This window comes from Heterocephalus glaber, unplaced genomic scaffold (genome assembly GCF_053883595.1).
Source record: "Heterocephalus glaber isolate CG9 unplaced genomic scaffold, H.glaber_assembly_v1.0 deba00001587, whole genome shotgun sequence".
Taxonomy (NCBI): domain Eukaryota; kingdom Metazoa; phylum Chordata; class Mammalia; order Rodentia; family Bathyergidae; genus Heterocephalus; species Heterocephalus glaber.
The window spans coordinates 3,687,678-3,715,379 of record NW_028258365.1 but is presented as its reverse complement, the minus strand read 5'-3'; the positions used below and the strand labels follow the sequence as shown (position 1 = coordinate 3,715,379).

General features: G+C 39.6%; 1 pseudogene; it reads left to right on the top strand.

The window, feature by feature from the left end:
• The first annotated feature begins 209 nt into the window (after positions 1 to 209).
• On the top strand, positions 210 to 26,737 carry LOC101705157 (dnaJ homolog subfamily B member 11 pseudogene; annotated as a pseudogene).
• The last annotated feature ends 965 nt before the right edge of the window (positions 26,738 to 27,702 follow it).

Below are 27,702 nucleotides of genomic sequence, written 5' to 3'. Positions count from 1 at the left end.
GTACTATTAAATGTTTACCTTTGTTGTAGTTGCTGTAGAATGTGACAGGTTTGCAGATGTATTTTCAGTGCAAAGACAAGGAACCTGTTTGTCTCTCTCTCAACACACAATTTCACAAAAGCTTATGTAGTGCAGATACAGCTGTTGTAAAAGTTCAGGCCCAGAAACTCCCCAAATGTAATCCATTGTCTCCTTGGCCACTCCTGCGAATGTCTGGCTTTCGTAGACAGGTGCTCTTATTTCTAAACACCTCCCATGAAGGCAGCCAAAGGGCAAGTTTCATCTGCGGGGTGAGTGATGGGAGAAGTATGAATAAATGGGTTGATGGGGGTGAGTTGAAATCTGAGCTCTTCTAATCCCTCTGAGCAGGACACCTGGAAGCCTCTCCTCCTCTTCCCCTCACTGCCCCTGATTTTGCCATATGGAGGAGGATGGAGAGAGTAAATGTATTGTGTGCTTACATGGTCAGGGGATGAAATGAAGAGCTATTTGGGAAGCTTAATCTTAGCCAGGAAGCTTCCCAACTCTCTCACATTTGGAAACAAAGCCACTAGGGGGTGGTTTTCTGAGTGTCATTTTGATGATGGTTATACTGTAATAGGCCTGCCTTGACTTACAGCCCTGCCAGCCCTGCTTCTCCTTCCTGCCTCTTTTGCTCCTGCAAAGGTTCTGGGTGGAAACCAAGATCTGGTAGGAAATACTACATGAAAAGAATGACCAATGAGATGTCTTCTGTGCAGTGTACACTATATACATCTCAAGTGCATGACATTGCCTTTGGTATTTTTATCTTTTTAAATTTGTATTGGGAATTGAATGCTGGGCCTTGCAAATCACTAAGCAAGCAATCTCTCACTGAGCCCCTTTTTATTTTATTTTATTTTGAGACAGAGTTTTGCTAAGTTGCTCAGGCTAGCTTCAAACTTGTGATCCTCTTGCCTAAGCTTCCCAAGTAGGTGAAATTATAAACATGAGCCACATGTCTGGCTCCCCTTTGGTGACTTTTGAATCTTCAGTTGTATTTTCTATAAAGGACATCAGACATTAGTTTATTCACTTAAAAACTAAGAATTTCCTTTTCTCTTGTATTTTTATTTTATTTTAGAATTCACCAAATCCAGTAGTTTGTGCCAAAATGTTATCTTCTCCACTAATTCTTAATGATTGGAGACAAAGTTTCTAGGGATTCAGTGGAGTTTTCTGTTGAGTATACTCTTTCCTGGCAGAAACCCTGGGTAGAGAAAGTAGCAGTGTGTTTGATGATGGGAAATCATTAACATCTTGAGACCATAATGTTAAGTAAAATAAATCAGACACACAAACTTAAATATCACATTTCTCTTATATGAAAATATAGAGAACAAAATAAAAGATGGATAATAGGAAGTCGGGAGATAGATGTTTCTCAAATGGGAAGGGATCAAGAGATGCAGGAGCAGGCAGGGAGGACAGGGAAGGGAATGAAAAAAGGAATTGAGATGTGTAATGTACATGTACCAACTCCATGCAAGGAATGCAAGCAGTATGTTCTACAAACGTGTACTAAGAAAATAAATAAATAAATGATAAAGAATTTAGAAGAAACCTGAGTGATTTTCTAGTTTGGAAGACAATATTTTTCTTGATCACCCATCTCCTGAGATATAAGCATGTGCCATTCACCACACATGTGATAGCCATTTTTTTTCATTAAGTTTATTGATACACCCATTTGACCCAGCTATTCCCCTGGTGGGTATCTTCTCAAAAGAATTAAAAGAATCATACCACAGTGATATATGCGCCCCCATGTTCATAGTGCCACAGTTTGTGATAGCTAAAGCTTGGAAGAAGCCCAAATGCCCATCAACTGGAGAATGGATAAAGAAAATGTGGTTTTTTAAAATAAAATGGAGTACTACTCAGCCATAAAGAATGAAAAACTAGAGTTATCTATAGCTAAATGGATGCATATTGGGGCCATACTCTTAAGTGAAATAATACTGAATAGTTTCTCTAGTGTGAGAAACTGATAGTGTAAACAAGAGTTAAAATGATTAAAATGAATAATTGATAATTTGAAATAGGAAAAAAGGTCCAAAGACAAACGAGTGAAGAGAGGGGAAGGGGAAAGGAAAAGAGGGAAAGGAAAAACTATGAGAAAAGAAAAAAAAATGGAAATGAAATCTGTGTAAATAGGGAAGGGCAGAGGGGGTGAAGGGTGCACAGGTAATGGGGAAAAAAATAAGAACCAAGATACATCATGTACAGATACAAACGCCCAATGATAAATGTAACCGAATTGTATACCTAAAATGTACCAATAAAAGAAGTAAAAAAAAAAAAGTTTATTGGTACATTTTAGGTATAAAATACAGTTACATTCATTGTTGGGAGCTTGTACTTTACATGATGTATCTTAGTTCTTATTTTTTCCCCATTTCCCTGCCCTCCCTTCATTCCCTCCACCCTTCCCTATTTACAGAGACTTTATTTCCATTTTTTCTTTTTCTCATATTTTCTCTTTTCCCTTCTTTCCCTTCCCCTACCCTTCCCACTTCCCCAACTCCTTTAGACCTTTTATTCCTATTTCACATTATCAATTATATCATTTGAACCTTATTTTCACTTTTAGTATTTTACCCCAGAGAAACTATTCGGTATTTACACGTGTGTCCTATTTATTTCACTTAAGAGGATGGCCTCAATGTGCTTCCATTTAGCTATAAATGTCTCTAGTTTCTTATTTCTTATGGCTGACTAGTATCCCATTTTATAGAAAAACCATGTCTTCTTTATCCATTCTCCAGTTGATGGGCATTTGGGCTGTTTCCATGTTTTAGCTATTACAAACTGTGCCGCTATAAACATGAGTGTGCATATATCACGGAGTCACGGACAAAAACCATATGATCATAGCAATAGATGCATAAAAAGCATTTGACAAAATCCAACACCCATTCATGATAAAAACCCTACAGAAAATTGGAATAGATGGTCTTTATCTCGAGCTAATAAAGGCTGTGAAAAACCAACAGCTAACATCATACTAAATGGTCAAAAACTGAAAACCTTCACACTAAAATCAGGAACAAGACAAGGGTCTCCACTATCATCACTTCTGCTCAGTATAGTTCTGGAAACATTAGCCACAGCTATTAGACAAGAGAAAGAAATAAAAGGAATAAAAATAGGAAAGGAAGAAGTAAAACTGTCATTATTTGCTGACGATATGATACTCTACATAGAGGACCCCCAAAATTCTGCCAAAATACTTCTAGACTTAATTGACAGATTCAGTGGAGTAGCTGGATACAAGATAAACACTCAAAAATCAATAGTCTTCTTGTACACAAATAACAGACTCACTGAGAGAGAAATTAAGGAAACAATTCCTTTCACAATAGCATCCAAAAAAAATGAAATATCTAAAAATCAATCTAACAAAGGAGACAAAAGACTTCTACATTTTTGAAGATGATGATATGTTCCTCCTTACTTGATAGAAATCTAATTTCAGGAATAATAAAATCAGAATATTAAGGGTGGAAGGGACTATCTACATTATTAAAAGATATATTGGAAGCTAGAAGGAGTCTGAGAGCCCAGGGATGACAAACAGAATTTGTGGCATAGCAGGGATTAAATTCCAGTTTTGTTTTTTTAAAACTTTAATTCGAATTTCTGTATTTCAGAAAGAATGTTTCATAATGAGTTTTTCTTGTTTTGTTTTGTTTCTCCTATTTTGGTTGCTATTCTTGGTTGATTAGAAAGATAAAAGCCAACATTAGCAAGGTGAGCTTTTTAACTTGTCCTCCAGTGATCTCCAAGCACATACTTAGTCATTTGGGGGAGTAATTAAAAAAGTTTGTAAAAAGTTGGAAGGTACCTTATATCGTAAAGCTGTATGAGGAAGTATTGCCTATATGGATTTGTTTTAATCATTACATAAAATTGAATCATAGTGAGATTTCTCAGGCTTTTCAATTATGAATTAAATGTTCACAAATGGTCTCTGGCCAAAATCTCCTCTCTAACCTGTGATCTGGATCTTGTTCCAAGAGCAGTGCTGGTTGCCAGACACACTGGATGGGACATCTGCAGCAGAGGCTGGAAATGAGGATTTTGCCCTGAGTTGGAAGGTGTTATTTTTCCCATGGTTTGATTTGCCTGGCATTCTTTGCCTGGCATTTTTTTTTTCCTTTTCCTTTGCAAGGAAAGGGAGAAATGAGTAGTGTTAGTTGCTGACGAACTCAAGAGGGTGCTGAGGCTGGCTGGGCTTATTACTTTTGGCAGATGCATGGTGTGATGTGGTTTTACTTCCTATTTGCAGAGACTTTCTAGAAACCTGGGCTCTGTTTTCAGTGAGTCCTCCTTGTTGGCTTATATATATTTGAGAGGCGGGGGGGGGGAGGGAGAGAGAGGGAGAGGAGAGAAAGCCTCACAGAAGGAAAGGAATTTTAAAAAGTATATTCTTGAAGTGAACATGGGACCCCAGGAGAAAGCAGTGGAACCGGAAAGAACAGAAGACGTTGGTCAACACATATAAATTCCCTTTCGGTTCAGTGCAGGCATTATAAAATTTGTGTTGCTCTTATAGCTCAAAGTAGCTAGTGATGATAATAACAGCAGCAACAATTGTTTGCTTACATGACTGCATTTAAAATAGGTATGGAACATAAAGCAAACTGAGTATTCACATTAAAATCCTCAGGGTAGGGTCACAGGAGATGGGTCAGTGTGGCTCAAGGAGGGGACACCAGGCTTGGCATCTGGTTTTGAGGTCAGCTCAGTCTCAGAGCATTAATTAAGCCACAAGCACAGACCTCAGTTGTTTTTTCTCATCTGTAATAAGATGAAATTAGATTACATGATCTCTAAGAATCCTCCCCCCTCTAACAATCTTATTCTATGACCTATTTCTCTAGATGGGGATAAATTTTCATCATGAACAAGGCACCATTTGAATGTTGAAAAGCTAATTCTGCTCTTTTGAGGAAGTTCTTTATTGCAGCCAGCATTTTGTTCTGAGGTTTACACTTGGTTCATAAAACCATTATCTTTTCAAGCATGCGGCTGGCTAAAAAAAGTATTGCTTTCATCACCATCATTTCTATTTTGAAACAAAAAATTCTCCCTGAAAAGACTGAGGTGGGTGTGTGTATTACATGCATTGTGTAACTCCCCCCCAGGGTAGCAAGTCTAACCAAAACAAGAATCACTCCTTGGATGTTGTAAGCCAAGTCTTCTTGAATGTAATTCTAAGCCAGGAATATCTTTAATCTGCACACCAATACTTGTTATGTTACTTAAAATGAAGCTTCTACACGGCCAGGAAAATGAGTAGAGGAAAATGCAAGTGTTCCGTCAGAGAAAGACACGTTAGCAGTGTCTCAGTCACCATTCAGTGCGTGTGTGTATGTGAGTGTGAGTACGTGTGTCTGAATTAGGGGAGGTGTCAATGATCTAAAGCACAGAGAGTTAAAAAGAAATCATAGAGCTGAGCTTGGTAGTACATGACTGTAATCTCAGCACTTTGGAAGGCTGAGGCAGAAGGATCACAAGTTGGAGAGCAGTGAGACCATTTCAAAATAAAAAATAAAAAGGGCTGGGCTTGTACGTCAGTGCAGAGGCCCTAAATTCAATCTCCATTACTGAAAAGAGAAAGGAAGAAAGAAAGAAAATTTATCTCGCTCCTTTGACTTGGGATCGTGATTCTTCTACACCCTTCTTTCTTTTACACACACATTAAGAAGCTATCTTAGAACCAGTAAGGCAAACTTCGATTGGCATGTGAGAGAGGGAAAAATAAAGTCATTTATGGAATATTGGTTCCTGGTCTTTGGGTTTCTAGGTCTGTTTTTTCCTTAGTTTCAAGAAAGATTTGTAATTTGTCATCAGGAGCTATATCCTTTTCCCATACCCTGTATGTGCTTTTGTTTTCTTTTAGGAGCTTTTTTTATTCATTCTAAGGCTCCTGCTTCATAATCAAATTTTTTTGTGTGTTAAATTCTTTTATTGGTACATTGTAGGTATACAACACAATTACATTTCTCATTGGGAATTGTACCTTTATATAATGCATCTTGGTTCTTATTTTTTCCCAAATCCTAGCCCTCCCTTCACGCCCTCCACCCTTCCCTATTTACAAAGACTTTATTTCCATTTTTTCCATTTCTCATCATTTTTTCCTTTCCCTTCTTTCCTTTCCCCTGCCCCTCCCACTACCCCTACCCCTTTGGACCTTTTATTCCTATTTTACATTATCAATTATTCATTCTAACCATTGGTACATTTTAGGTATACAATATAATGACATTCATCACTGGAAATTTGCACCTTTACATAGTCTCTCTTGGTTCTTATTTTTTCACCCTTGCCCAGCCCTCCCTTCAACCCCTCCATTCCTCCCTATTTACAAAGATTTTGTTCCTATTTTTCCATTTTCTCATATTAATCCCATTCCCTTCTATCTTTTCCCCTAGCTCTCCCATTTCCTTCCCCTTTGCCCCTTTTCTTCCTATTTCACATGACCTATTATACATTTAGTCCTTATTTACACTTTCAGTTTCTCACACCAGAGAAACTATTCGGTATTTACACATGTGTGTCCTATTTATTTCACTTAAGAGTATTGCCTCAATGTGCATCCACTTAGCTATAAATGTCTCTAATTTCTCATTTTTTATGGCTGAGTAGTACTCCATTTTATTAAAAAACCACATTTTCTTGATCCAGTCTCCAGTTGATGGGCATTTGGGCTGTTTCCAAGTTTTAGCTATTACAAACTGTGCTGCTATGAACATGGGTGCACATATATCACTGTGGTATGATTCTTTTAATTCTTTGGGGAAGATGCCCAGCAGTGGAATAGTGGGGTCAAATGGGACTTCTAGTCCTAGTTCTTTGAGGTATCTCCATGCTGATTTCCTCAGTGCTTGCACCAGTCTACACTCCCACCAGCAGTGGAGCAGGATTCCTCTTTCCCACAGCCCCGCCAGCATTTGTTATTGGTTGATTTCATGATAGCAGCCATTCTTTCTGGAGTGAAGTGGAATCTCAGTGTTGTTTTCATTTGCATCTCTCGAATGACCAGTGACATTGAACATTTTTTCATGTATTTATTTGCTATTTCTACTTCTTTGTCTGGGAAATGTCTGTTCATTTCAGATGCCCATTTTTGGATTGGGTCTTTAAATTTGGGAGGTCCGATCTTTTTAAGTTCTTTATAGATTCGAGATAGCAGACCTTTGTCTGAGGAAGAGCAGGTGAAGATTTTTTCCCACATTGTGGGTTGTCTCTTCACACTGCTGGTGGTTTCTCTTGCTGTGCAGAAAAAGCCTTTTAATAAGAAGAGATCCCACTTGTTGATTGTTTGTGCTAGTTCACGGGCAACTGAGGTTTTGTTCATAAAATCTTTTCCTACATCAATGTCTTCAAGGCTTCTACCTAACCTCTGTTCCAACTGGTTCAGAGTTTCTATTTTAATATTTAGATCTTTAATCCATTTTGATTTTAGTTTAGTGCATGGTGAGAGATATAGGTCTAGTTTTAATCTTTGGCAAGTTGAAGCCCAATTTTTCTAGCACCATTTATTAAAGAGGCTATCTTTCCTCCAGTGAGGGTGTTTGGCTCCTTTGTCGAAGATGAGATGGCTGAGTGTGTCTGGTGTTGTTTCTGCATCTTCTAATCTGTTCTACTGGTCCTCAAGTCTGTTTCTTTGCCAGTACCATGCTGTTTTTATCACAGTAGCTTTGTAGTATAGTTGCAGGTTGGGGATTGTGATACCCCCTGCCATATCTCTGTTACCTAGAATTGCTTTTGCTATTCTGGGTCTGTTCTTGCTCCAAATGAATTTTTGGAATGTTTTCTCGAGGTCTATGAAGTATGCTGCTGGGATCTCAATTGGAATTGCATTAAATCTATATATCAGTTTTGGAAGTATGGCCATTTTCACTCTATTAATCCTTCCTACCCAGGAGCAGGGGATATCTGTCCATTTTCTGATATCATCTTCAATCTCTCTTTTCAGAGTGCCATAGTTTTCAGAGAAGAGGTCTTTGATTTCTTTCATTAGGATGATTCCTAGGTATTTCAGTTTTGTGGATGCTATTGTGAAAGGAATTATTTGCCCTATTTCTCTCTCTGAGTCTGTCATTGGTGTAGAGGAAAGCTATTGATTTTTGTGTGTTGACCTTGTAACCAGCTACTTGACTGAATTTGGTTATTAAGCCTAGAAGACTTTTGGTGGAGTTCTTGGGGTCTTCTATATAGAGTATCATGTCATCTGCAAATAATGACAATTTGACTTCCTCATTACCTATCTTTATTCTTTTTATTTCTTTCTCTTGTCTAATTGCCATGGCTAATGTTTCCAGAACTATATTGAACAAGAGTGGTGATAGTGGACATCCTTGTCTTGTTCCTGATTTGAGTGTGAAGGATTTCAGTTTTTGACCATTTAGTATGATATTGGTTGTTGGTTTTTCATAGATGGCTTCTATCAGTTTGAGGTAGAGACCATCTATTCCAATTTTTGTAGGGTTTTTTTTTATCATAAATGCATGTTGGATTTTGTCAAATGCTTTTTCTGCATCTATGGAGATAATCATATGGTTTTTGTCCTTGGCTCTATTGGTATAGTGTATTACATTGATTGATTTTCATATATTGAACCATCCCTGCATCCCTGGGATGAATCCCACTTGATCATGGTGTATGATCTTCTTGATGACCTTCTGCATTCTGTTTGCCATTATCTTATTAAGGATTTTTGCATCTATGTTCATTAGTGAGATTGGCCTATAGTTCTCTTTTTCAGTTGGGCCTTTCTCTGCTTTGGGGATCAAGGTGATGCTTGCTTCCAGGAATGAATTTGGGAGTATTGCTTCCCTTTCAATTTCATTGAAGAGTTTAAACAGTAGTGGCAGCAGTTCCTCTCTAAATGTCTTATAGAATTCAGCAGTGAAGCCATCAGGGCCTGGGCTTTTCTTAGGTGATAAGTTTTTAATTACGTTTTCAATTTCATTGGTTGATATTGGGTTGTTCAGAATTTTTAGGTCTTCTTCATTCAACTTTGGTAATTCATATGTATCTAGGAATCTGTCCATTTCTTCTGTGCTGTCCATCTTATTAGCGTATAGGTTCTGGAAGTAGGCATTGATGATCATCTGGATTTCTGCTGGGTCTGTTGTAATTTCACCCTTTTCATTCCTAATTGCATGGATTTGGGCCATTTCTTTCCTTTTTCTGACAAGGTTGGCTAAAGGTTTGTCAATTTTGTTGATTCTTTCAAAGAACCAACTCTTGGCTTCATTGATTTTTTGTATTGTTCTCTTAGTCTCCATTGTATTGATTTCTGCTCTGATCTTTATAATTTCTTCCCTTGTATGAGCTTTTGGGTTGTCTTGCTCATCTTTTTCTAGAAGCTTGAGGTTCAGCATCAGGTTGTTTTATTGGGCTCATTCTGTTTTCCTAATAGGTGTATTCACTGCTATGAATTTCCCTCGTAAGACTGCTTTCATTGTGTCCCATAGATTCCGATATGTTGTATTGTCATTGTCATTTAATTGAAGGAACTGTCTGATTTCTTTTCTAATTTCCTCTGTGACCCATTGGTTATTCAGAAGTGTGTTGTTCAATTTCCAAGTGTTTATGACATGTTTTGAGTTTCTTTTGCTATGGATCTCCAATTTCATCGCACTATGGTCTGATAATATACAGGGGATAACTTCAATTCCTTTGCACTTACTTAAACATGTTCTGTGTGTGAGTATGTGGTCTATTTTTGAGAATGACCCATGTGCAGCTGAGAAGAATGTGTATTCTGATTTTGTGGGGTGGAAGACTCTGTAAACATCTGTTAAGTTCATTTGTTCAAGAGTTCGATTGAGTTCTAGTATTTCATTGCTTATTTTTAGTCTAGGTGATCTATCTGTTTGTGACAGTGGGGTGTTGAGGTCCCCCACTACAATTGTATTAGTGCATATATGGCTTTTCATGTCCATTAGTATTTGTTTTATATAGTTGGGTGCACTAGTGTTTGGTGCATAGATATTTGTGATTGTCATCTCTTCCTGTTGGATTGTTCCCTTTACAAGGATGTAGTGTCCTTCTTTGTCTCTCTTAATCAGTGTTGGTTTGAAATCTACTTGATCTGCCAAGAGGATAGCTACTCCTGCTTTTTTCTGGGTTCCTGTCACATGGAGTATTGTTTTCCACCCTTTAACTTTCAGTCTATGAGTTTCCTTTTGAATGAAGTGTGTTTCTTGTATGCAGCATATTGTTGGATTTTGCTTCTTGACCCATTCTGCCAGTCTATTTCTTTTGATTGGTGAATTGAACCATTAACATTGATGGTTATAACTGAATCGTATTGACTTGTCATTGCCATGACTTTTTCTTTTTGTTGGGTTCTCCCCCTTTCCATTTAATTTCTTGTCATGCCAGATGGGTTCATTCTGCTTTGCTTCCTGGGGCTGTGATCCTCAATGTCTGTTCCTAGGATATTGTGTATAATTCTTTGGAGTGCTGGTTTGGTATTCACGAAGTTCCTAAGGTGCTCTTGGTCATGAAAGTATCTTATTTCTCCATCCATTTTGAAAGATAGTTTTGCAGGGTACATCAATCTGGGTTGGAGGCTGTTTTCTTTTAGGGCTTGGAATATGTCACTCCAAGCTCTTCTTGCCGTGATGGTTTGTGTTGAGAAGTCTGCTGTGATTCTGATGGGCTTTCCTTTGTATGTGATTTGTTTCTTTTCTCTGAGTGCTTGGAGAACTTTGTTCTTCTGTTGTGTTTCTGGAATCTTAACAATTATATGCCTATGTGTAGATTTTTTTTGATCAAGGCTATTTGGAGTCCTATATGCCTCACTTATCTGTATGTCAAGGTCTTCTCCCCTGCTTGGGAAGTTTTCTGCCATTATTTCTGTGAAGAGATTTTTTATGTCATCTCCACTCTCTCCTGTTTCTTCATTGAGCCCAATCAGTCTTATGTTATTCTTCTTTGCATCATCTAGCAGCTGCTGGATTGATTTCTCATGTTCCCTTATAATTTTGAAGCAATTTTTCTTTTCCTGGTTGCTAATTGCAATCTTATCTTCTATATCTGAAATTCTGTCCTCACATTGGCTCATTCTGCTGTGCAGACTTTCAATAGAGTTTTTCATGTCCTGGAAATCTATTTGCATCTGTTTTATGGATTCCATTTGTTTCTTATGTGGGGATTCCATCATGTTCCTGAGCTCTTCTCTAGATTTATTAATCATGTCTTGCACTAGGGGCACAATTTCTCCTGTTATCTGAGAAATTATTTCTGATTTCCTTTTTTCCAGATCCCCTTTTATTGTCAGTTCAGTGGGTCCAGGTGGTTGAGTATCAGAGTGTTCCATCTCATTTCCCTTTGGGGTTGCTGTAGGTGATCTGGAAGTCTGGTTTTGAGATTTATTTATGTGTTTTCTCATTTCAACTGGGGCAGGGGGCTGTTAGCACCTGCATGGATTACCTCCTCTGAGCTGCGTAAGGTGGGCCAGGGGCTAGGAGCAGCAGTAGGGATGGTGACCCAAAAGCCTTTTCCTGTGGGCTGGGAGCAGTGAGAGGGATTGTGGCAGGGAAGCCCCTTCCTCTGGACCAGGAGCAGTGGGATGGTGGCTCAGAAGCCCCTTCCTCTGGGCCTGGAGCAGTGGAACAGAAGGTGGCCCAAAAGCCCTTTCCTCTGGGCTGAGAGCAGCGGGAGTGGTGACCAGGAAGCCCCTTCCTCTGGACCAGGAGCAGTGGGACGATCGCTCAGAAGCCCCTACCTCTGGGCCAGGAACAGTGGGACTCAGTACCTTGGTCTGGTGGTCTGCTGTCCTCTGAGTCTTTGTAGTGTGGAATCAGGTGGCTGCATGTCTGCAGCGGGGTGATTCGGTGTCTTCCACGTGACTCAGCACCTTGGTAGCGCGTGCACAGACCTGCCTGTCTGCAGCGGGCTGATTCGGCATGTGTTCTGTGTGACTGGGGCCGTAATCAAATTTTTTTAAATAACCTTTTCATTTTGGAATAGTTTGAGAATTATAGAAAAAGTTGCAGAGATAGTAGAGAGCTTAATCACTGTCATGCTAACATTCACATTACCATGACACATTTGTCAGATCTAAAACACTGACAGAGATATACTCTTATACAGGTTTCGTCTATTTTTTCCACTTATATCTTTTTTTTCTGTTCCAAGATCCAATCCAGGATTACATATTGTACTGCATTGTATTCTTTTATGAAGACAAGCAGGAGGGTCTTGGGAAAGACCTACAAGTACCTTTAAAAGGTATGGCTTTTTTTTGTTTTGTTTTGTTCTTTAGTGATTGTTTTTTCCCTGGTACTGGGGATCAAACTCAGGACCTTGTGCCACCACTGAGCTAAATCCCCAGCCCATAAAAGTGATTGCTTTTTTGCCTGGATGTTCTGCTTTGTCCTAGATACAGTGTCCCACAATGATTAGCTGGCTTTTGCTTTTCTGACTGAGCAGTCATTATCCTAAGACAGATTTGCCTGCTCTTTCTTGATGGTGCCATTGCCAACCTCTCCTGAGTGTTCAGCAAGTTGCACTGCAATCTTACAGCTAACAGGAATTAGCATTGAAGTTACAACTGGGGCAGAAGAGAGATGCCTTCCATCCAGGTAATGTATTTGCACTGCATGGATTTGGTGGTTTGGGATAAAGGATTCTTGAGGCCTGTGTTTATAGGTAGGCAAGATGAGGGACTGTATCTCTTTTGGCCACTATTGTCTTTGTAGGTCTACCTTGTATCTGGCACATAGTAGGCTTTCAGTAAATATTTGTTGAATAAACAAATATGAGAAAAAAAGAGGAGCAGCAGAGCTATAGGAGCAACGGCAGAGACAGGGAACACCGTGGTTGGCAGAGAAAAGGCCTTGGCTCTGTCTCTGTCCCCACCCAGGCAGCCTTGGCAGTGATGAGGAAGGAATCCTCTCTGGTGGGGCAGCTTGGACTTCTTCAGCTGTTCTTAGTTGGGAGCCTCACTTCACTACATCACACCTGGCTATATTTTAGAGATTAATGAACAGCATCTTGTCAGGTTTAATATATTGCACTTGGGGAGTTTGCTTTGACGATGTAATCATAAATTCCCTGAGCTGTGAATTACACCTTAAGGACTTAAATGAAGTTCTAGTGAGAACTAAAGAAACCGGAATCACTAAAATGTAAAAAGTGCCAGTTTTGAGAGAAAACTGTAAATTTTCTAGGACATTAGGTTTCAAAAGAAGGATTACACACAGACTAAACAAAGTAGAAGTCATAAAAATTTAAAGACACCACAAAACATAACAAAAAATAAGATCCTTTTTAGTTATGACAGAATTCTAAAAGGAAACTTACACCAAATTATGCCACCCAAGCAGAGTCATTAATTAACCTAATGAGAAAATATGTTCCATTTCCATGGCCAAAGCATGTCAGGAAGCCTTTGACATTTTAAAATGGGAAAGAAGGAGGGAAAAAGGCAATTGCTGCATTTTAAACAGTTTTAAATGTTAAACTTATCAGTTTAGGAACCCTGAAGTATTTTTGATATCTTCAATGACTTCCAGGGAAAATTTTTGCAATTGTTGCATAAATAAAATGTTTACTTGAAAAGCAGTATTGAGAGAAAGAAGTTAGAGTCAAGGACATCTTGAGGAAACTAAATATGAGAATGTTAAGTGGAAGTTTAGCTACTAACCCTCTGGGCAGAACTTTGCAAGATGAACTTGAGCACAGAAGAGAAATAAAGCAATGGCTTCTCTTCACACCAACCCTCCAAAACTACACTGACCTGAATAAAGGGTAAAGCAAACCTGAGGATGTAAGAATTTGTATTCTCAAACAAAACTGTAACAACAAAAATTTCTGTACTTGACCCTGGGTATGGCATTTAAAAGTCAATTTATTTCCTGCTTCTTAGTAATTCTGTTGGATCCAAGATTAATGCTGCTTATATTAAAACCTAAGCTATTTCCTTCCTGGTTTGTCATTCTTCCATCCTCTTCTTCCTGAGTGCCTCACCGTCGCAAATCTGTTTTTTGTGAGCTTTGAACCTACTTATGAGACTAGAGTAACACCCAGGCAATCTGGAGGTGCTTTCTTTATACCCCCTGAGAAATGGAGATGATAATATTTCCCATATATTTCACAGAAGTTGTTTCAAGGATTAGTGAGGTCGTATTTTGAGGTTCTCAGATGAAAAGGGTTATATTAGTCTAACATGTTATTAGTCAGAATTATTCAAACTGCTACACCGTCTTGTATTAGCATAGTTATAGTCAAGACGGCATTAGTCAGGGGTTTATGTATTTCTCTGCGAGATTACCCTTAAAGCTGAAACTGCAAAGTGGTCCCAGTTGTGAAAGTTGAAACCGGAGTAGGTATGAAGGTTCTACGCCTGTTCACAGGTGTCCCAGGCGCTCTGTGGCCTGGACAGGTTCCAGGTGCCGCCTTCCCTGGTAATCTGTGGGGTAACTTACTCTTTTGTGCTTTCAGAGGGGATAGGCAATTAATGCGGGCCTGGAGGTTGTCCTGCAGGTCTTGGAAATTTCACCTCAAAATCTGAGGTCAGGGATGTTTTTCCAGCCTATGCTGGGAAGGTAGTCTAATTTTTACTAGCCCTATTGATCCTAACATGTCAACCAGTTTAGCAGGTTTTCTATTTGACTCATTCACTCCATCTTGATTCCTCCCTTAGCTGGGCATCCACACCTGGGAACTCAGAGTTCAACTTTCAAGATTTTCGACTTGCCCTAAGATCATATTATTAGATCAGATTGTTAAGTGCGGATTGAGGGATTCATCTTTTAATATGTGAATGACTGCTGAAAATTTTTGTATGGAATTAGTAACTTGATTATAATGAAACATTTTGAAATGGATTTAAACTCCAGTTTTGTGTTAGGTACATTGAGCTTTCTTATTCTAGAGCTGTTGGATATTGGATAAAAGTTTGCCTTTTGGATTTTTTTTTCAATGTGTAGGCTTGAATCTAGGCCTTGTACATGCCAGGCAAGTACTCTACCACTGAGTCATATCCCAGCATTTTAAAGATGTGATATGTATATGTACCAGCTCCCCAAGATGAATGTAATTGTTATATACATATAGTAGTAAATTAAAGAAGGAAAAGAAAAAAATAGATATAAATTTGGAAACAGTGGCTAAAATCCTCTCATTCACTCAAGTGAATGTATCTTGTTTGTGCTTTGGTTGTCAAACTTTAGTAACCAACACTCTGAGCCTCCTGGAGGGCCTCTAAAGCACAGATTGCAGGCTTCATTTCTAGAATTTGACCTAAAAGGTCTGGAGTAAGCCCTGAGGATTTGTAAGTATTAACAAGTTCCGAGGTAAAGCTGACCCTGATTATCCTGGGACCACACTTTGAGAACTGCTAGGCTGGTGGCAGGGTTGTAGGATCTGAAATCCAGACTAGACTTTTACTACACAATGTATAACTTTGGAACTGGCATTGCCATCAGCTGGAAGCTTGTTAGAAAGGCAACTTCAACCCCTAGTCCAGATGTACTGTATTTAAATGCGCATGTCACAAAGTACCAGGTGATTAAGTTGGACATTAACATTCGAGAAGCACCACTCTAGTGACCCCTGTGTATTGATTATTATCTGGATCCTCAGAATGGTGAGCTCCTTGAGCCATTCATCTTATAGATGGTGGCCAAAGATCTGCTGAGAATCAGCTCAGCACCCTAGACCCTGGGTTTCACTTTTCTCTCACTCATGGCTCACCCAACAGTGAATTGAGACCTACAAAAATGGTCTCAATCATATGAGTTAAAAGCACTGGCAAGCTTGATTCAATCACAGGCTCTGAAAGCACCAGGGGAGATTCTGTACTTCTGTAATCATGAGTTGGTGTGACTCTTTCTGAGCCAGAATCTCATGAACCAGGTGGGGCCCATGAGTGTCCACATTTTGGCCCCACTGTGCAATTCAATAAATTCTACACAGCAGAAATGTCAATACTGCTCTTGGCAGGGCTGGCTGCAGTGCTCCGTGTGTAGAGGCAGGTGTTCAACATCAAATAACACTGCTTTGGACCTGAGCAACCGAGAGAAAAATGTAAATGAAACTTAAACAGTTACGATAAGAACCAGTGGACCACCCGTCCAGGTCCACCCTTTCCCAAATCATCCCCACCCCTGCCTTTGCCCTTCCCTTCTTTGATCAAAAGTCTAAAAGTCTGGGGAATGTCTTTAGAATTGCAAATGCTGTTTTCAAATACTAGACCCCATAATCCTGACACTAGGGCAGATTTACTGAAGGGCACAGGAATCAAAGACATTACCTAGAAGGACCCATCCAGGTATACAGTTAAGTACTGGATTAGAAGAGTACAGCTCAGCAGACATGTAGATTTTTCTGCTAAATCAAACATTTGTTATTTTTGCATTGCTCTAGCAAGTCATTCATTCACTAAAGATATGCTTATTGCTAGGCTCTTTGGAAAAGAGTAAAATGAAACTCTTTGGAGGGGAGATTGGTATGAACACAAACAAAAGACTGACAAATGGGACTACATCAAACTAAAAAGCTTTTGCACAAGAAAACAATTAACTAAGTGAAGAGAAAACCCATAGAATGGGAGAAAATATTTGCCAGCTATTCATCTGACGGGGTGTGTGTGTTAATATCCAGAATATATAAAGAATACAAAAAACGACAAAAAAGCAAGTAATTCAATTTAAAAAGGGGAAATGTTCTGAATAGATTCTTCTCTAAAGAAGAAATACAAATGGCCAAATTATATTTATTGTGTTATTGAAAATTGTATTTATCATGTTATTGAAAAAATGTTCAGTATCATTAGCAATCAGGGAAATGCAAATTAAAACTACAATGAGACTTCTTTCATTCCAGTTGACAGGCTAGCAAATGCTAGTAAAAATGTAAAGAGAAAGGAACTCTTTATACACTGTTGGTGGGATTATAAATTACTACAACCCCTATGGAGTTCCTTTAAAAACCAAAAATAGCCAGCAATTTAGCTCAGTGGTTCAGCCGCCTGCCTTGCAATCGCAAAGTCCCGAGTTCGATCTCTGGTACCAAAAAACAAAACAAAACAAAACAAAATAAAAACCTGAAATAGAATTTCTATATGATTCAACTATATCATTCCTGGGCATACAACTAAAAAAAAAATGATGTCAGCATACCAAAGAAATTCCTGTATGACCATGTTCATTGTGGGATTAAGTAGCTCTCACTCCTGGTTCATTGTCTTCTTAATTGTCCTGTTTATCAGTCACCATAAAGATACTGCTACAAAACCTAGTGGTTTAAAGCAGATGTGATCATTTGATTACATCTCACAGGAATTGGGAGAAGACTAGAGGAATGGCTTGGCTGGACTGCTTCTGCTCTGGATCTCTCACGCAGCTACAGTCAGGGGAGACTGGAGCTGGCACTGCCTGAGGCTGGAGCAGATAGGACATCACTCTTCTTGTGATCTCATGCTCCTTCCAGGTGGGCTGGTTTTAGCTTCTGCAGGGCATCATGGCCTCTGGGTAGTTCAACTACTTGCGTGGTGGGTAAAGTCTTCAAGAGCCAAGTGTTCCTGTAGACAAGGCTGACATTGCATCACCTTTTATGATTTAGCCTGGAGAGTCACTCAACATCATTTTTACTTTTTATCAGTCCAGATTCACAGGCAAGGAAGGGAATGTGACTCAGTGTCTTAGTGCCGGATGCTAGGGAAGGTTGTGGGGTAGGAAATCTGTTGCAGCCAACCTTGGCAAAGGCAGTCTCGTACAATGTCATTTATTACCATCTAAAATGACAGTGTGTACTGTTAATTCCTCTCTGATGTTGCTCTCCCTAGTTTGCATGCCCTCTGAGGGTTGGAGCCCTGTCTGTGTTACTCATTCTTTTTTTTTTTTTAATTTTAAAAAAATTTTTATTTTTATTAAATTCTTTTATTGGTACATTGTAGGTATACAACACAATTACATTTCTCATTGGGAATTGTACCTTTATATAATGCATCTTGGTTCTTATTTTTTCCCCATTCCTAGCCCTCCCTTCACACCCTCCACCCTTCCCTATTTACAAAGACTTTATTTCCATTTTTTCCCTTTCTCATCATTTTTTCCTTTCCCTTCTTTCCTTTCCCCTGCCCCTCCCACTACCCCTACCCCTTTGCACCTTTTATTCCTATTTTACATTATCAATTATTCATTCTAACCATTGGTACATTTTAGGTATACAATATAATGACATTCATCATTGGAAATTTGCACCTTTACATAGTCTCTCTTGGTTGTTTTTCACCCTTGCCCAGCCCTCCATTCAACCCCTCCAGCCCTCCCTATTTACAAAAATTTTGTTCCTCTTTTTCCATTTTCTCATATTAATCCCATTCCCTTCTATCCTTTCCCTTAGCCCTCCCACTTCCTTCCCCTTTGCCCCTTTTCTTCCTATTTCACATGACCTATTATACATTTAGTCCTTATTTACACTTTCAGTTTCTCACACCAGAGAAACTATTCGGTATTTACACATGTGTGTCCTATTTATTTCACTTAAGAGTATTGCCTCAATGTGCATCCACTTAGCTATAAATGTCTCTAATTTCTCATTTTTTATGGCTGAGTAGTACTCCATTTTATTAAAAAACCACATTTTCTTGATCCAGTCTCCAGTTGATGGGCATTTGGGCTGTTTCCAAGTTTTAGCTATTACAAACTGTGCTGCTATGAACATGGGTGCACATATATCACTGTGGTATGATTCTTTTAATTCTTTGGGGAAGATCCCCAGCAGTGGAATAGCAGGGTCAAATGGGATTTCCAGTCCTAGTTCTTTGAGGTATCTCCATAGTGATTTCCACAGTGCTTGCACCAGTCTACACTCCCACCAGCAGTGGAGCAGGGTTCCTCTTTCCCCACAGCCCCATAAGCATTTGTTATTGGTTGATTTCATGATAGCAGCCATTCTTTCTGGAGTGAAGTGGAATCTCAGCATTGTTTTCATTTGCATCTCTCGAATGACCAGTGACATTGAACATTTTTTCATGTATTTATTTGCTATTTCTATTTCTTTGTCTGAGAAATGTCTGTTCATTTCAGATGCCCATTTTTGGATTGGGTCTTTAAATTTGGGAGGTCTGATCTTTTTAAGTTCTTTATAGATTTGAGATAGTAGACCTTTGTCTGAGGAAGAGCAGGTGAAGATTTTTTTCCCACATTGTGGGTTGTCTCTTCACACTGCTGGTGGTTTCTTTTGCTGTGCAGAAGCTTTTTAATAAGAAGAGATCCCATTTGTTGATTGTTTGTACTAGTTCATGGGCAACTGAGGTTTTGTTCATAAAATCTTCTCCTACACCGATGTCTTCAAGGGTTCTACCTAACCTCTGTTCCAACTGGTTCAGAGTTTCTATTTTAATATTTAGATCTTTAATCCATTTTGATTTTAGTTTAGTGCATGGTGAGACATATAGGTCTAGTTTTAATCTTTGGCAAGTTGAAGCCCAATTTTTCTAGCACCATTTATTAAAGAGGCTATCTTTCTTCCAGTGAGGGTGTTTGGCTCCTTTGTTGAAGATGAGATGGCTGAGTGTGTCTGGCGTTTTCTGCATCTTCTAATCTGTTCTACTGGTCCTCAAGTCTGTTTCTTTGCCAGTACCATGCTGTTTTTATCACAGTAGCTTTGTAGTATAGTTGCAGGTTGGGGATTGTGATACCCCCTGCCATATCTCTGTTACCTAGAATTGCTTTTGCTATTCTGGGTCTCTTCTTGTTCCAAATGAATTTTTGGATTGTTTTCTCGAGGTCTATGAAGTATGCTGCTGGAATCTCAGTTGGAATTGCATTAAATCTATATAGCAGTTTTGGAAGTATGGCCATTTTCACTCTATTAATCCTTCCTACCCAGGAGCAGGGGATGTCTGTCCATTTTCTGATATCATCTTCAATCTCTCTTTTCAGAGTGCCATAGTTTTCAGAGAAGAGGTCTTTGATTTCTTTCATTAGGATGATTCCTAGGTATTTCAGTTTTGTGGATGCTATTGTGAAAGGAATTGTTTGCCCTATTTCTCTCTCTGAGTCTGTCATTGGTGTAGAGGAAAGCTATTGATTTTTGTGTGTTGACCTTGTAACCAGCTACTTGACTGAATTTGGTTATTAAGTCTAGAAGACTTTTGGTGGAGTTCTTGGGGTCTTCTATATGGAGTATCATGTCATCTGCAAATAATGACAATTTGACTTCCTCATTACCTATCTTTATTCCTTTTATTTCTTTCTCTTGTCTAATTGCCATGGCTAATGTTTCCAGAACTATATTGAACAAGAGTGGTGATAGTGGACATCCTTGTCTTGTTCCTGATTTGAGTGTGAAGGATTTCAGTTTTTGACCATTTAGTATGATATTGGTTGTTGGTTTTTCATAGATGGCTTCTATCAGTTTGAGGTAGAGACCATCTATTCCAATTTTTTGTAGGGTTTTTATCATAAATGCATGTTGGATTTTGTCAAATGCTTTTTCTGCATCTATGGAGATAATCATATGGTTTTTGTCCTTGGCTCTATGGATGTAGTGTATTGCATTGATTGATTTTCGTATATTGAACCATCCCTGCATCCCTGGGATGAATCCCATTTGATCAGGGTGTATGAACTTCTTGATGACCTTCTGCATTCTATTTGCCATTATCTTATTAAGGATTTTTGCATCTATGTTCATTAGTGAGATTGGCCTATAGTTCTCTTTTTCAGTTGGGTCTTTCTCTGCTTTGGGGATCAAGGTGATGCTTGCTTCCAGGAATGAATTTGGGAGTATTGCTTCCCTTTCAATTTCATTGAAGAGTTTAAACAGTAGTGGCAGCAGTTCCTCTCTAAATGTCTTATAGAATTCAGCAGTGAAGCCATCAGGGCCCGGGCTTTTCTTAGGTGATAAGTTTTTAATTCCATTTTCAATTTCATTGGTTGATATTGGGTTGTTCAGAATTTTTAGGTCTTCTTCATTCAACTTTGGTAATTCATATGTATCTAGGAATCTGTCCATTTCTTCTGTGCTGTCCATCTTATTAGCGTATAGGTTCTGGAAGTAGGTATTGATGATCATCTGGATTTCTGCTGGGTCTGTTGTAGTTTCACCCTTTTCATTCCTAATTGCATGGATTTGGGCCTTTTCTTTCCTTTTTCTGACAAGCTTGACTAAAGGTTTATCAATTTTGTTGATTCTTTCAAAGAACCAACTCTTGGCTTCATTGATTTTTTGTATTGTTCTCTTAGTCTCCATTGCATTGATTTCTGCTCTGATCTTTATAATTTCTTCCCTTGTATGAGCTTTGGGGTTGTCTTGCTCATCTTTTTCTAGAAGCTTGAGGTTCAGCATCAGGTTGTTTTATTGGGCTCATTCTGTTTTCCTAATAGGTGTATTCACTGCTATGAATTTCCCTCGTAAGACTGCTTTCATTGTGTCCCATAGATTCCGATATGTTGTATTGTCATTGTCATTTAATTGAAGGAACTGTCTGATTTCTTTTCTAATTTCCTCTGTGACCCATTGGTTATTCAGAAGTGTGTTGTTCAATTTCCAAGTGTTTATGACATTTTTTGAGTTTCTTTTGCTATGGATCTCCAATTTCATCGCACTATGGTCTGATAATATACAGGGGATAACTTCAATTCCTTTGCACTTACTTAAACATGTTCTGTGTGTGAGTATGTGGTCTATTTTTGAGAATGACCCATGTGCAGCTGAGAAGAATGTGTATTCTGATTTTGTGGGGTGGAAGACTCTGTAAACATCTGTTAAGTTCATTTGTTCAAGAGTTCGATTGAGTTCTAGTATTTCATTGCTTATTTTTAGTCTAGGTGATCTATCTGTTTGTGACAGTGGGGTGTTGAGGTCCCCCACTACAATTGTATTAGTGCATATATGGCTTTTCATGTCCATTAGTATTTGTTTTATATAGTTGGGTGCACTAGTGTTTGGTGCATAGATATTTGTGATTGTCATCTCTTCCTGTTGGATTGTTCCCTTTACAAGGATGTAGTGTCCTTCTTTGTCTCTCTTAATCAGTGTTGGTTTGAAATCTACTTGATCTGCCAAGAGGATAGCTACTCCTGCTTTTTTCTGGGTTCCTGTCACATGGAGTATTGTTTTCCACCCTTTAACTTTCAGTCTATGAGTTCCCTTTTGAATGAAGTGTGTTTCTTGTATGCAGCATATTGTTGGATTTTGCTTCTTGACCCATTCTGCCAGTCTATTTCTTTTGATTGGTGAATTGAGACCATTAACATTGATGGTTATAACTGAATTGTATTGACTTGTCATTGCCATGACTTTTTCTTTTTGTTGGGTTCTCCCCCTTTCCATTTAATTTCTTGTCATGCCAGATGGGTTCATTCTGCTTTGCTTCCTGGGGTTGTGATCCTCAACGTCTGTTCCTAGGATATTGTGTAAAATTCTTTGGAGTGCTGGTTTGGTATTCACGAAGTTCCTAAGGTGCTCTTGGTCATGAAAGTATCTTATTTCTCCATCCATTTTGAAAGATAGTTTTGCAGGGTACATCAATCTGGGTTGGAGGCTGTTTTCTTTTAGGGCTTGGAATATGTCACTCCAAGCTCTTCTTGCCGTGATGGTTTGTGTTGAGAAGTCTGCTGTGATTCTGATGGGCTTTCCTTTATATGTGATTTGTTTCTTTTCTCTGAGTGCTTGGAGAACTTTGTTCTTCTGTTGTGTTTCTGGAATCTTAACAATTATATGCCTATGTGTAGATTTTTTTTGATCAAGGCTATTTGGAGTCCTATATGCCTCACTTATCTGTATGTCAAGGTCTTTTCCCCTGCTTGGGAAGTTTTCTGCCATTATTCCTGTGAAGAGATTTTTTTATGTCATCTCCACTCTCTCCTGTTTCTTCATTGAGCCCAATCAGTCTTATGTTATTCTGTTTTGCATCATCTAGCAGTTGCTGGATTGATTTCTCATGTTCCCTTATAATTTTGAAGCAATTTTTCTTGTCCTGGTTACTAATTGTAATCTTATCTTCTATATCTGAAATTCTGTCCTCACATTGGCTCATTCTGCTGTGTAGACTTTCAATGGAGTTTTTCATGTCCTGGAAATCTATTTGCATCTGTTTTATGGATTCCATTTGTTTCTTATGTTGGGATTCCATCGTGTTCCTGAGCTCCTCTCTAGATTTATTAATCATGTCTTGCACTAGGGGCACAATTTCTCCTGTTATCTGAGAAATTATTTCTGATTTCATTTTTTCCAGATCCCCTTTTATTGCCAGTTCAGTGGGTCCAGGAGGTTGAGTATCAGAGGTTCCATCTCATTTCCCTTTGGGGTTGCTGTAGGTGATTTGGAAGTCTGGTTTTGAGACTTATTTACGTGTTTTCTCATTTCAACTGGGGCGGGCGGCTGTTAGTTCCTGCACGGATTACCTCCTCTGAGCTGGGTGAGGTGGGCCAGGGGCCAGGAGCAGCGGTAGGGATGGTGACCCAAAAGCCCTTTCCTGTGGGCTGGGAGCAGCTGGAGGGATGGTGGCCGGGAAACCCCTTCCTCTGGGCCAGGAGCAGGGGGACAGAAGGTGTCCCAAAAGCCCTTTCTTCTGGGCTGAGAGCAGCGGGAGGGATGGTGACCAGGAAGCCCCTTCCTCTGGACCAGGAAGAGTGGGACGACGGCTCAGAAGCCCCTACCTCTGGGCCAGGAACAGTGGGACTCAGTACCTTGGTCTGGTGGTCTGGTGTCCTCTCTGCCTTGGTAATGTGGAATCAGGTGGCTGCCTGTCTGCAGCGGGCTGATTCAGCGTCTTCCGCCTGACTCAGGACCTCAGTAGGGCGTGCACAGACCTGCCTGTATGCAGTGGGGTGATTCGGTGTCTTCCTCTTGACTCAGGACCTCGGTAGGGCATGCACAGACCTGCCTGTCTGCAGCGAGTTTATTCGGCGTCTTCTGCATGACTCAGGACCTCGGTAGGGCGTGCACAGACCTGCCTATCTCCAGCGGGCTCTGTGTTACTCATTCTTATACCACCAGGCCAAAGTGGATGTGCAATCAGTGTTTAGCCGAACACAGAATGAACACCCAAATGCCAGGGGTAAACTGATGCTTCAACTCAGTTTTTTATAGAACTAAAAAAATCATTTTTGGGGGGGTGGGAGGGTGGTACTGGGGATAGAGCCCAGGGCCTTCACACTGAGCTGCATCCACAGGCATTTTATTTTTTATTGTGATTCAGTCTCACCAAGACATTGAGTTGCCTACACTGGGCTTAAAGTTGTAATCCTCCTGCCTCAGTCTTCACCAGGCCCTGCTGAAACTCAACATTTGTGAAATAACCTCTCCCTTTGATCCACCCATATTCTAAAATATGTAGCAATAAATACACAGAGGCAGTAAGAACTCTCTGCTGCCCCTTCTTCCTTTAAAATGGACATTTCTCCAACATTGTTCAGTTTCCATTTGAAAGGCACCGATATTCTGAGGTTCTTCCTCTGCTTCTTGGCCGACTAGTCCCAGAACCTCATGACCCTGACCCACTTTTTAGAGATGCAACCTCTGTTAATAAGTTCCTGCTTTCTTGGACTCTTCTGTCCAACCTATGTTTTCAGCAGCATTGCAAGTTCTCCAGAAGAGAGCAGTGAATATGTCTAGGGAATTCTCTGCTACAAATACCTAATTCAGTGATTATTATTGATTACCTACCCAGATACTGAGACATTTGGCCACCGAATACATTTCCATATAATTTTTCAGTTCTCAAGGAACAATTTTCTGGACACTTTCTGGCTTACTTTAAGTTGTTTCCCTCAATTAGCTCAACTCTATTACATTTGTCTCAATTGTTGTGTTTAATTGCTTGGAAAAGCATTTAGGGACAAGTGAAATTGAGAATCAATAAGTCTAGACAAAGTGAAATTCTACTTAGGGATCTCATGAACTGCTCATAGGAATGCTATGTGAAATTGTTTTCCTAAGGGATAGTAATGATATATCTTCATGGGATGGTTTTCAAATGAAGATTCCTTACAACTATTAGCACTGCTGTTTCTCTTTCATCAGAAGTCTAGAAGCAAATTGGATCACGGAGTCAGTGTGGCTGTATGAAATACTGATCTTGAGAAACTACGCATTCCAGTTTTGCTTCTGTGGCAGTGTTCATGGCTGTCTTTTCACTAGGCAATTTAACTTTATAAAAAGTTAATTGAATGAGGGCCAGGGATTTAGCTCAGTGGTTGCAGCACATGCCTCGCAAGTGCAAGGACCCGAGTTCGATCCCTGGTACCAAAAAAAAAAAAAAAACCAAACAAAAACAAAAGTTAACTGAATGCATTATGTTAGGAAGAGTATGCCAGTGCCATACTGTCATTGGCCCAGGCTACTTGCCTGGAAATAAGCGTCTCTGAATTAGAGTATATATTTTAGACAGGAGGGGGCAAGCCAGCTATCTGTGCCAACCAAGTAGCAAGACCCCCAGCGTGAGGCGGCCTCAACCGGCCAGGCCGTGAGGAGTACGCGGGACAAGGGCCAGCATCGAGGCAGAACCTGGGCACCTTCTGCCTGTTGGTGTTGAACCTCACTGGGGCCGTGATTGCTGGGCGGGATTTCTATAAGATCTTGGGGGTGCTGTGCAGTGCCTCTATAAAGGACATTAAAAAGGTCTACAGGAAACTAGCCCTGCAGCTCCATCCTGACAGGACTCCTGATGATCCCCAAGCCCAGGAGAAATTCCAGGATCTAGGTGCTGCGTATGAGGTGCTGTCAGATAGTGAGAAATGGAAACAGTATGATACTTATGGTGAGGAAGGATTGAAAGATGGTCATCAGAGCTCCCATGGAGACATTTTTTCACACTTCTTTGGAGATTTTGGTTTCATGTTTGTAGGAACCCCTCGTCAGCAAGACAGAAACATTCCAAGAGGAAGTGATATTATTGTAGATCTAGAAGTCACTTTGGAAGAAGTGTATGTGGGAAATTTTGTGGAAGTAGTTAGAAATAAGCCTGTGGCCAGGCAGGCTCCTGGCAAATGGAAATGTAACTGTCGACAAGAGATGCAGACCACTCAGCTGGGCCCTGCGTGCTTCCAGATGACCCAGGAAGTGGTCTGTGATGAGTGCCCTAATGTCAAACTAGTGAATGAAGAACGAACGCTGGAAGTAGAAATAGAACCTGGAGTGAGAGATGGCATGGAGCACCCTTTCATTGGAGAAGGTGAACCTCATGTGGATGGGGAACCTGGAGATTTACGATTCTGAATCAAAGTTGTCAAGCACCGAACATTTGAAAGAAGAGGAGATGATCTGTACACAAATGTGACAATCTCTCGGTTTGAGTCTCTCTGGCTTTGAGATGGATATTACTCACTTGGATGGTCACAAGGTACATATTTTCCAGGACAAGATCACCAGGTCGGGAGCCAAGCTATGGAAGAAAGGGGAAGGGCTCCCCAATTTTGACAACAAAAATATCAAGGGCTCTTTGATAATCACTTTTGATGTGGATTTTCTAAAAGAACAGTTAGCAGAGAAAGCAAGAGATGGTATCGAACAGCTTCTGAAACAAGGATCAGTGCAGAAGGTGTACAATGGACTGCAAGGATATTAACAGTGAATAAAATTGGGCTTTATTAAAAAAAAGAGTATATATTTTGTTGTGCTGCTTCTATTTCTAGGGAAGTAGCTCATATGTAAAGTAGGAAAAGGAAAAGCAACACTAATGAAGTGGAGTTAAACAGATAAAGAGGTTGGAATCAGGAGCATACCAATGGTGATGGTGGGAAGATGTTACTTGGCCGACCCGGGTAGGATTCCAGCAGGCCTAGATATGACAACAGCAGGGAGTCTTAACAATGTCCCAATTGAAAACTGAAGCTGGGCTCACTTAATGGACTAAACGAAAACTTCACCTGGAATCTTAATTGTGATATAAATAAGATCTCAAACTTTCTTGACCTAGGACCTGAACATAGGTCTTAGGTAAATAACCAAAGTGCACAGTATGTAAGGCAAAAATATGCTTTGCCTGCAAAGTACTTTTGATGTTAATTCAGAGAATATCTTTTCATGTCTGAATATTATTCCTTTCAGACTCTAAGCATGATAAGAATGAAGAACCTGCCTTATACACCTTTGCTTTCTTCTAGGGCTTCCTTTCATCCTCAGTAGTCATTTATCAATTGGTCAGTCCATCACTGCAAGTATTCTCACCACGATTCTGCAGTGAAATAAGTCTTTCCAGTTCCAATGATGGGTTTTATTGTGCAAATAAAAAAGAAAGTATATAGGAAGCAAAACTCCAAATTGCTTACTCTCTTATTTTATTCCCTCCCTTTCCCCATCCTTCCATTCTGTCTTTCCTCCCTCCCTCCCTCCTTCTTCCTTCCCTTCCTTCCTTCTCATTTCCTTCCTTCCCTTCCCTTCCCTTCCTTACTTCTCTTTCCTTCTTTCTTTTTCCTCTCCCCCTTCTCGTCATCCTTCCCATCTTCCTTTCTTCCTTGATTTTCTCTTAACAAAGAAATACAGGGTTGTTTATTTTGCTTCTGTTTTCCCCTAAACTCTAATAATCAGACCGCACTTTCTCCTTTTACATTTGTAGTAACTGTAGCACATTAATAGAAATACTATGTTTTTAAAATAAATATTGTGTTTTTTGAAATCTAATACAGTACAGAAGATAACCAATTAGTGGGATCTCATTAACATGGGATCCTAAATCAAAACAAGTGGAAG